Source organism: Drosophila navojoa, chromosome X, assembly GCF_054131105.1.
Source record: "Drosophila navojoa isolate 15081-1374.11 chromosome X, UAZ_NAV_1.0, whole genome shotgun sequence".
Classification (NCBI taxonomy): domain Eukaryota; kingdom Metazoa; phylum Arthropoda; class Insecta; order Diptera; family Drosophilidae; genus Drosophila; species Drosophila navojoa.
In genome coordinates this window covers 32,659,213-32,669,809 of record NC_142895.1, presented here as the reverse complement: position 1 = coordinate 32,669,809, position 10,597 = coordinate 32,659,213, and positions in this window count along the sequence as shown.

Here is a 10,597-nt window from a genome sequence, read left to right as displayed (position 1 = left end):
CTGATCAGACCAATAAGCCAAAACTGCTGACAAAATGTCTACCGGACTTCCTGCACACGCCAACCAGAGCTCCAGCAATTCTAAGAAGAATTGCACGACACCACACCCACAGCTTAGCTAGGGATAGCATTGATTTAACTAATTTAGTTGCAAATTTGTTCTTGAATGAAACGGACTGCGTTTAAGCAATAAAATATCTTTTTTTACCGTTTAAATAAAGTAAGAACTTAACTGGCGCCCTAACTAACAAAACTGAAACGAGCTAGTGTAATACAATCTATGAAAAATTGAAAAATGAAAGTCAAATAAATGCAACAAAATCAAAGAAAAATCTTTGAGAAAAATAAAAATTAAACAAGTTTAAGAAAATCTATGAAAAGTTTTAAGCAAAATAAAGAGAAAAAAATAAAATATTAAGAAAACACAAAATATAGAATAGCCCAAGGGAGTTTCCAAAGTAGAAGGGAAAATAATATAAAATGAATTAAAAATAAAATGTTTATTAAAATTAAAAAAAAAAATTATAATAAAAATTTTTTTAATAGTAAATTAAGTTGTACTAATGATAATCATAAACTAGCACTAACATCAATAAATGCAAACAGAAATCCATTACCTGTAAACATAAAACATTAGATCAAAGTCACAATAAAAGGCAGTTAATAACGTATGGCTAACGAGAATAATTTGATTAGGCCCCCAGTCTTAGTCGAACAACATCAGATAGGTGCACATATTATTAATAGACAGCAACATATAGACTGTCAGAACGAACACTTACAGAACAGAGGCATGGCGAATAATGCAGAACAGTTGATTGCAGCCACTGTTGCTCAAATTTTGTCAGAACAACTTCCAAAGCTAGTGAGACAAATAGTTAATTCAGTTAATGGAATTCAATGACATGGACGATCAGACCATAAATGACACTCAACATTTGAACAACCTTAACAGAGTACCAGACATTGTCAAAAGTCTTAGGGAATTTCCCGGCAATAAAACAAAATTTAGCTCATGGAAAAAGCTCATGGATTGCATACTCTTCATATATGCAAGCCAAGTTGGATCACCAATGTACTATGGCATTTTGCATACCGAGAGAAATAAGATCATCGGCCAAGCTAACGCGGCCCTCGAGTCGTACAATGTGTTCCTTAATTGGAGTGCCATCTCCGAGTGCCTCACACTGCACTATGCACATAAAAGAGATATAAATACATTAGAATACGAGATGACTATGTTAATACTGGGCAACAACCAGACAGTAGAACAGTTTTATCAGGTTGTCTACAACCAGCTGAATTTAATACTGAACAAAGTAGGATGTATGGAACTCAATAGAGATTCAGAAATCCTCATGACGAAAATGTACAGGGAAAAAGCATTAGACACTTTCATCAGAGGTTTGAGAGGAGACTTGCCACGTATTCTTAGCATAAAAGAACCAACAGACCTTTCCTCAGCCCTCCATCTATGCTTAAAATTAAAAAATCAAAACTATAGAACAAACATGGCATCAATAAAAGCCATCAAACAGGTCACAAGAGCGTTATGTATGGTTCAATACGCACAAAATCCCCCTCAGATGATAAGAACTGTGCCAATTGATTTCAGAGCCCAAATGCCAATGCAACCTGCATGGCCAAATACCATGAATCAGGGACACCGAACCATAGACAACAACATTACCAAACGCAACCTCATCAACGTACCGCCCCGACCATTAGCACCCAAACCACAGCCACGCCCCGAAACAATGGACGTTGACAAAAGCATCCAAGCACGGATGATAAATTACATGAACAGGCCAAATTTTGAACCAGGAAAAAGACCCCCACCAATAGCAAATACAACCGATAAAAGACAAAGAAACTTTAATATTCAATCAGGAGAGAAATATACCGACAATGACAGCCACAACGCTTACATAACTATGGAAGAATACGGACAGATCATCGAAAGCTATGAACAACAGACCGAACACGAACAACCACTACAAGAGTACGCACAACAAATAGAACAAGATGACGACGAACAAGAGATCCCCATTGAACATGCTAAAATCAAAATTTTTAGAATAACTAGCTCTTCGCTTTCTTACATAGAATGTAGGACAAAAAGCGGAAAGATAATTAAAATACTAATAGACGCAGGCTCAAACAGAAACTAAATACAGCCCAAACTAGTTTCTGACCCGATTCCCAATCAAAAGCCTTTCGAAGCCGTAACAGTCGGCGGAAATATAAAAATAACTCTCCATAAAATCTCTAATCTCTTTGACAGACAAGATATCCAAGTAAAATTTTTCCTATTACCTACGTTAAAAGCATTTGACGCAATTCTGGGCAACGACAGCCTTTAAGAACTAGACGCTGTAATCCACAGCAGCAAAAACCAATTAATAAATAAAGATACCATGTTTATACCCCTTAGAAAAAAATCGGGGCAGTTAACACTGTCATACCACGGACAGATCACATGACTAGCGAACAGAAACAAAGATTAAAACAGAGATTACGAAATACCCCAATTTATTTGCCACCCCAAACGAAAAATTAACCTACACAACAAACGTAAAAGACAGAATTACCCATATATTCAAAATTTTACCAATTCCCAATGTCTTTAAAAGTCGAAGTCCATAAACAAATGCGAGAACTTTTAGAAGACGGAATTATTCGCCCATACCGATTACCCTACAATTCACCCGTGTTGATTATTCCCAAAAAAATGGATGCATCCCAAGAGAAAAAGTATAGAATGGTTATTGATTACAGAAAGCTTAATAAAGAAGCAATAGCAGACAAATACTCTATTCCAGAAATAAATGAAGTGCTAGCACAACTTGGAAAAAATTTTTTTCAGTGCTTGACTTAAAAAGTGGTTTCCACCAAATTCCATTAAAAGAAGCAGATATCGAAAAGACCGCCTTCTCCGTAAACAACGGAAAATACGAGTTTACACGACTCCCTTTCGGTCTGAAAAATGCACCTTCTATTTTTCAAAGAGCATTAGACGACATTCTTGGTGATCGTATCGGCAAGATATGCTTCATATACATAGATGATATTATCATATTTTGCAAAGATAGTGAAACACATGCAGAAAATCTTGACACAATTTTTCGAACTCTTCAAGAAGCTAACATGAAATGTCAGTTAGACAAATGCGAGTTCTTTAAAGACAAAGTAGAATTTCTCGGCTATGTCATCTCAGATAAAGGCGTCGAGACTAGCCCAGACAAAATAGCAACCATAGCCAAGTATCCCTATCCAAAAACACTTAAAGATTTGAGATCTTTCCTCGGACTCTCTAGCTACTATAGAAGGTTCATAAGAGATTTCGCCAAGTTGGCAGAATAAACGTCCCATATGCTTCCTTTCAAGAACATTGTCAAAATCCGAAGAAAATTATGCCACTAATAAAAAAGATATGTTGGCGATTGTTTGGGCATTAAAAGCCCTCAAAAATTACCTTTACGGTAAGGCAAAAGTAAAAATATATACAGACCATCAATCACTTACACATTCGCTTAGCAGTTGGAATGGCAACGCTCGAATCAAACGATGGAAAACGTACCTAGAAGAGTTTGATTATGAAATCCTTTATAAACCAGGCAGGGATAACACAGTAGCAGACGCATTTTCAAGAATACCCATAGTAACCCACATCAATTCAGTAACATCCACTCAGCATGGCGCAGAAAGTTCAAGTCATAGCCTAATACCTAGTATGGAGGTCCCGATAAACGTATTCAAGAATCAAATATTCATAAACAAAGCAAACGAAGACGACTATAAATTCCAAATTCCTTTCCCAACTTTCCATAGACACATAATAACTACACAAGAGTCCACAGAAAATAATCTAGTTCAGATATTAAAAAATTATTTAAACCCTTCTGTAATCAACGGAATATTAACATCGGAAGAAATCATGAACCAAATTCAACAAATATACCCCAAACATTTTAGGAATCATAAAATCAGATTCACCCAGACACAAGTAAAGGACTTAACTACCGAAACAGAATAGGGCGAACATATACTAACAAGTAAGAAAGCTCTAGTCGATACTGCTCGACTACGATCCCCTGAACCCTACAAGCAACTGATATTTCAATATTAATTCGCACACACGCATAAAAACAAACACACACACATACGCATATACATATACAGGCGATTGCGCTTGGGTTGCGCTGCAGTGTTGGCATTTTGTATCTGGCACTGTTTACTGCCTGCGTGATGTGCGCACTATAGGTCAGTTTTTTGTCGAGTGTAACTAAGATACTTTACTGACTTTTGTGCATTGATGGTTATGCACCACCGTTTCGCCCTTGCTTTTTGCAACAATCCTAAATGCCATACACGATCGAAGGCTTGCTTGACATCTAAGAATGCGGCAGAGCAGTACATCTTCTGTTCGAAGGCGCCGAGCATATGGTGTACAACCCTGTGTACCTGTTTCGGTGTTCCGTGCTGCCTCCGGAAGCCAAATAAATGATTTGGTATAATCCCCCTGCATTCCAGATGCGGCTGGACTCTAGCTAAGAATATTCTTTCGAATATTTTAGCGAGTACAGGCAACAGGCTAATTGGTCTGTACGAGTCAATATCGTCTACTGGTTTGCCTGGTTTGGGGATCACCACAATCACAGCCCGCTTCCAGTAAGCTGGAAAGTGCCGGATGCGAAAAATGGCGTTGTACAGCGCAGTGATATACTCTATAGTCGAGTCGGGTAGCGAACTCAGGACTCTGCTGTTTATTAGGTCGTGTCCGGCGCTTTATTTTCTTGGTCCGACTGATTCCGTCTACGACTTCCTCCTTGGTGCAAGTCCTAATCCCGTCATCTGCTGTGAGTGGAGAGAGTATGTTATTTGCTGTTTCTTCTACATCGTTTGGCTCGGCACTGATCAGGGGCGTAAACTGCTGCTGCAGATGGAGGGCAAAGGCTTCGGCATGTGGTACATCACCCGTTAACCAACGACCAGATGTGCTGCGGATAGGGTGACGACGCATTGGCTTACCTCTTAATGCTTCGGGTAAGCTTCCACAGGTGAAATTAAGCATCAGACGGGGAGTCCGCTCGTTCCAGAGCATCGTCTATTCGTCTCTGTTGAAGCGCACCAAGAGCAGCTTTGAGTTGCCTAGTGGCTTCATTGTGCCTCATTTTGTCCATTGACATTCTTGAGATCATCCAACGTCGTCTTGCCCACCTTTTGAACGTGAGAAGATTTTGTATTTTCAACGGGAGTGCGATGTTGTGCTGAGGGCGTACTGATCGGCGTCATGAGGGCGGAACAGCTAGGAGTGCGGCTTCGACTATTGTTTCTTGCAGCCTGTTTGCTGCATAGTCTACGCCTTCGGGTGAGTTTAGCTCCATTTCAGGGTGTAGCGAAGAGCTCAGATGGCGGCAGAAGTCGTTTTCTGATAGGGAAGGGCTGAGGCTGTGCGTGCACTGTCATTATGAGTGGAAGGTGGTCTGAAGATAGATCGAAGCACTCTTCTATACCAATCTGACGGTCGGCGATACCTTTGTAGACAGCAAAGTCAATTGCTGATGGGTTATGTCCATTTCAAGGATACCGCGTTGGGGCTCCAGTTACAAGTATTTTGCACCGCATAGCATGTATGGCCTCGAAGGTAGCTTCTCCTCGTGTGTTAATGATGTTTCTTCCATAGAATGGATGCCAGCTATTCCAATCTCCTCCGATGAGAGTTTTGTCCTGCCTCTGTTCAAGGAGCTCTCGTACATCATTTTCACAGAGTCTTGCAATCGGCGGGAAATAGAATGATGCGATCTCTAGCTCTCCGATAGATGTAGATAGCCGAATGGCTGCAACTTGCATCGTTGGTTTGGATATAGGGGGTAAAGGTGAATGTCTGAGCGACGAGCGTACGAAGGCTGACGATCCACCAAACCTGTTTGCGCCTCCACCGTTGGCTTGCTCATATCCGAGTATTTTGACTTGAGGGTATTGGTGCGTTTCTGCAATTAGCATTATGTCGATCTGCTTGCTTGCCAGAAATACAGCTAGCTGCTCAGTTTTGCCTCTGAGGCCATTAGCGTTTCAATACCCACTCGTAAGGCCATAATTTCGGGTACATGTCATAACGCCCAGTGTAATAAGGCCCATGGGCGCTAAGACACACATTTTTGCGACATAAAGCCCACGGGCGCAATGACACTTTTAAATGTGACATAAAGCACGCCGGCTTTATTTCACTTTTTTATGGGCGTTATGACACGATTAAAGGGCTTTAGAAAAATACGAAAACAAAACAATTGGGTGCATGTCATAACGCCCAGTGTCATAAGGTCCATGGGCGCTAAGACACACATTTTTGCGACATAAAGCCCACGGGCGCAATGACACTTTTAAATGTGAACTAGCGCCCACTCCAAAAGCGAAATATCGCCCGAGGGCGCTATGACACAATTGAAGAGTGTCATAACGCCCAAAATTTCTAAAAACTTGCAAAGTGCATTATCAATCGATGAAAGAACCGTACCAAAAGTACCGTTTAATATGTTATCTCTTCTGTTTTGGTGTTTTACACGTTCTTGGCGCATTTGCTAAGAATAATTAGCATCAGTTTGTCAGTAATCTTCAGGCAAAGTGCACTTAAAATGGAATATGAATATAATTTTGTTGCTGGCTTTCGAAAAAATTCGAAGTTATTGCTTCTACCAAGCCAGCAACAATTATTTAAAATTAAAAGTAGTTCGAAGAATAGTTCGCGGTATATTTGTTATATTAAAGATTGCAATGTGACCGTGAGCTTGTCCAATGCTGGCGCTTGCACTCAACTGAGTCTCGAGTGCAGCCATAATCATTCGTCTCCTCAAGATTTAATAAAAAAGCTCGAGCTAATCAATAATATAAAAAGCCAATGTGAGCAAAATAACTTAAAAAGAAAAGGAGTGCGTGAAATCTTTTATGAGGAGTGTCAAAAGAGTGGAGAAACTGGACATTCAGTTGCTTATCCGAAAATAAGACGGCAATTGTTTAGAATTCGTAGTGAAGTCACGCAGAAAAGTCCAAATTCACCAATTAAAACTAAATTGAATTTTGACGATACCGAATTTCGGCAAGAATATGGCACTTCAAAGCACAACCAGCAACCCTCTTATAGGACAACAATATTAGAAGAAAAGTTTGCTTATTGTATTTTTTTATCGCCAAGCATTGCAAAGATGATTGAAAACAGAGTAGGAGAGCGTCACTTTTTGATAGATGGAACGTTTAATATAACCCCTTCATGCGGCTTTAAACAACTACTTATTGTTCATTATCAATACAGAAACCACGTAAGTACATAAATACTTGTTGTGCTATATTCAAATTAGTTGCTCTCAATTAACATATATCTTTCTTCATGTTACAGACCTTTCCATTTATATACATTTTGATGACAAAAAAACAACTGATGCTTACGAACACCTTTTTGCATTTTTGAATGCAAACTACTTTAAGTTTCAGCCAAAAAGCTTTACAACTGACTATGAGATGGCCTTAAGAAAAGCGTTGAAAACTGTTTTCCCAATGGCAACATTAAATGGCTGTTGGTTTCACTATTGTCAAGCATTGAAGCGCAACAGTTTAAAGATATCAAATTTTCGTGCAACAATGAAAAATAATAGAGACTGTTATAAATGGTACAGAACTTTTCTCAGCCTCCCATTAATTCAGCCTTGGCAAATTTCTGATATGTTTACCATTTTGAAGGACCAAATGCTTGAACTACCAAAAAGTAAGCATGATATTCTCAAACGGTTCTTGAAATATTTTGAAATGGAATGGATGGTCAAAGTAAGAATAATGACTTCGTTTCATCACCCTTTGTACGTTTTTTATCATTCACCAAAATATATTTTTCCAGATCACACCTGATGTTTTCTCTGTGCGCTCACAGATTATGCGAACAACTAGCTCTTTAGAATCCTTCAACGCGATATTATCGAGAAAATTACAGAAGCATGGCCGATTTATCAAATTTCTCGAAGTTATTCGAGATGAGGACTATGCCTCGTCCGTTATGCTAGCTGGTGCTATGGATGGCGATATAACCGCTCTTAACACAAAGCGCAAAAAACAAAAAGCAAAGGAAAATAAAATGGAAGACCTTCTCAAGGATTTGGAGAGCAAAAACATTTCCGAAATAGAATTTTTTAGTTGTCTCTTAAACGAAAGCAACGACCTAATTAAGTGGGACACCAGCTTCGAAAATGAAGAGTTACCTTCAGATTCTGAAAAGGAGGATATTGACAGCAATTTGCACTTCAGTCAAATGTATTAAAATGCATAATTTGTGTTGACAAACCGAGAGATGTGGTACTTCTGCTTTGCAACCACTTCAAGATATGTTTGGAGTGCCACACAAATTTACAAATTCGAACTGCTAACTCTTTATTGCTCTGCCCATATTGTAGACAAATAGTTGAGAATCACATTAAAATTTTTGGGTACATGTCATAACGCCCAGTGTCATAAGGCCCATGGGCGCTAAGACACACATTTTTGCGACATAAAGCCCACGGGCGCAATGACACTTTTAAATGTGACATAAAGCACGCCGGACTTTATTTCACTTTTTTATGGGCGTTATGACACGATAAAAGGGCTTTAAAAAATAAGAAAACAAAACAATTACATTTTTAAATATTTTATTGAAAAATTTTAATGTGATTCTCAACTATTTGTCTACAATATGGGCAGAGCAATAAAGAGTTAGCAGTTCGAATTTGTAAATTTGTGTGGCACTCCAAACATATCTTGAAGTGGTTGCAAGGCAGAAGTACCACATCTCTCGGTTTGTCAACACAAATTATGCATTTTAATACATTTGACTGAAGTGCAAATTGCTGTCAATATCCTCCTTTTCAGAATCTGAAGGTAACTCTTCATTTTCGAAGCTGGTGTCCCACTTAATTAGGTCGTTGCTTTCGTTTAAGAGACAACTAAAAAATTCTATTTCGGAAATGTTTTTGCTCTCCAAATCCTTGAGAAGGTCTTCCATTTTATTTTCCTTTGCTTTTTGTTTTTTGCGCTTTGTGTTAAGAGCGGTTATATCGCCATCCATAGCACCAGCTAGCATAACGGACGAGGCATAGTCCTCATCTCGAATAATTTCGAGAAATTTGATAAATCGGCCATGCTTCTGTAATTTTCTCGATAATATCGCGTTGAAGGATTCTAAAGAGCTAGTTGTTCGCATAATCTGTGAGCGCACAGAGAAAACATCAGGTGTGATCTGGAAAAATATATTTTGGTGAATGATAAAAAACGTACAAAGGGTGATGAAACGAAGTTAGTATTCTTACTTTGACCATCCATTCCATTTCAAAATATTTCAAGAACCGTTTGAGAATATCATGCTTACTTTTTGGTAGTTCAAGCATTTGGTCCTTCAAAATGGTAAACATATCACAAATTTGCCAAGGCTGAATTAATGGGAGGCTGAGAAAAGTTCTGTACAGTCTCTATTATTTTTCATTGTTGCACGAAAATTTGATATCTTTAAACTGTTGCGCTTCAATGCTTGACAATAGTGAAACCAACAGCCATTTAATGTTGCCATTGGGAAAACATAATTTCGACGTTAAATTCGAAACAATAACCATTAGGCTCTGTGGAATGGTTTGTTGCTGTATATACATCTCATTCAATTTTTTTAAATCAGCCTGTATTTCATCGAACTGAGCCTATTGCTTTTGGAGGAGTTCAGTGAGTAAATTCTCATTTGTTGGCTGGATTGGAGTTCTACCCTCTCCGCGCAGGGCTTGGGCATAAGATACGCCACCAACAGGAAGGGCACTTCTGATAAATGAGTTAATATTAGTGATGCAGCAGATCTGGAATGATTGCCAGCTGGGCCGTTGCGGACTAATGCAGGATTCGGTTTTTCTGCTGGAGACTGCATTTTGAGAAGGCGCTTGTAGACGAGGCCTTTGTAGTTGGCAGGCTGTTGTTCCTTACAGTGTTCACAAGTGGGGCCTGTGACTTCGCTTTAGTGCAGTTTTTGGAGTCGTGATCCTCTGCGCATTTCACACACCTAGGTGCTTTGCGACAGTATCTCAGCGTGTGCCCGAACTCCCGGTATCGATAGCACTGAGTTAAATCATTGAACTTTCGTGGCAGTTCAACTGTACATCGCTGTCTGCAGATAACACGTAAATCCATAATTTGTTTGTTGTTCGGTGCCTGGGTCATGTCAACAAGGAATATATTGAGCGGTGATTTGTCGATGCGGCTGACTGGGTTGTACACGTTTTTAATTATGTGCCCCTTAGTCTCAAGGTCCTCTTTTATGTATTGAACATCAGTGCTGTGATGAAGCCCTTTGAGGCAAACTCGATATGGTTTGTCCTCTTTTAATTGGTAGCAATGGAAATCCAGTCCTTGCTCTGTGAAGTGCTTCACGACAGCGCGGTAATCATCACTGTTTCGTGTGAGAACTCCAACGTCAATTCGCCTTGCCTTAATATCGTACGAGTTTCTGCTGATGCATTGCTCGATCAACAGATGTAAATTAACCACCGAATTGATGTTGAGACACCAAATAAGGGGCGGCCGAGGTTTAGGTTCAGCAG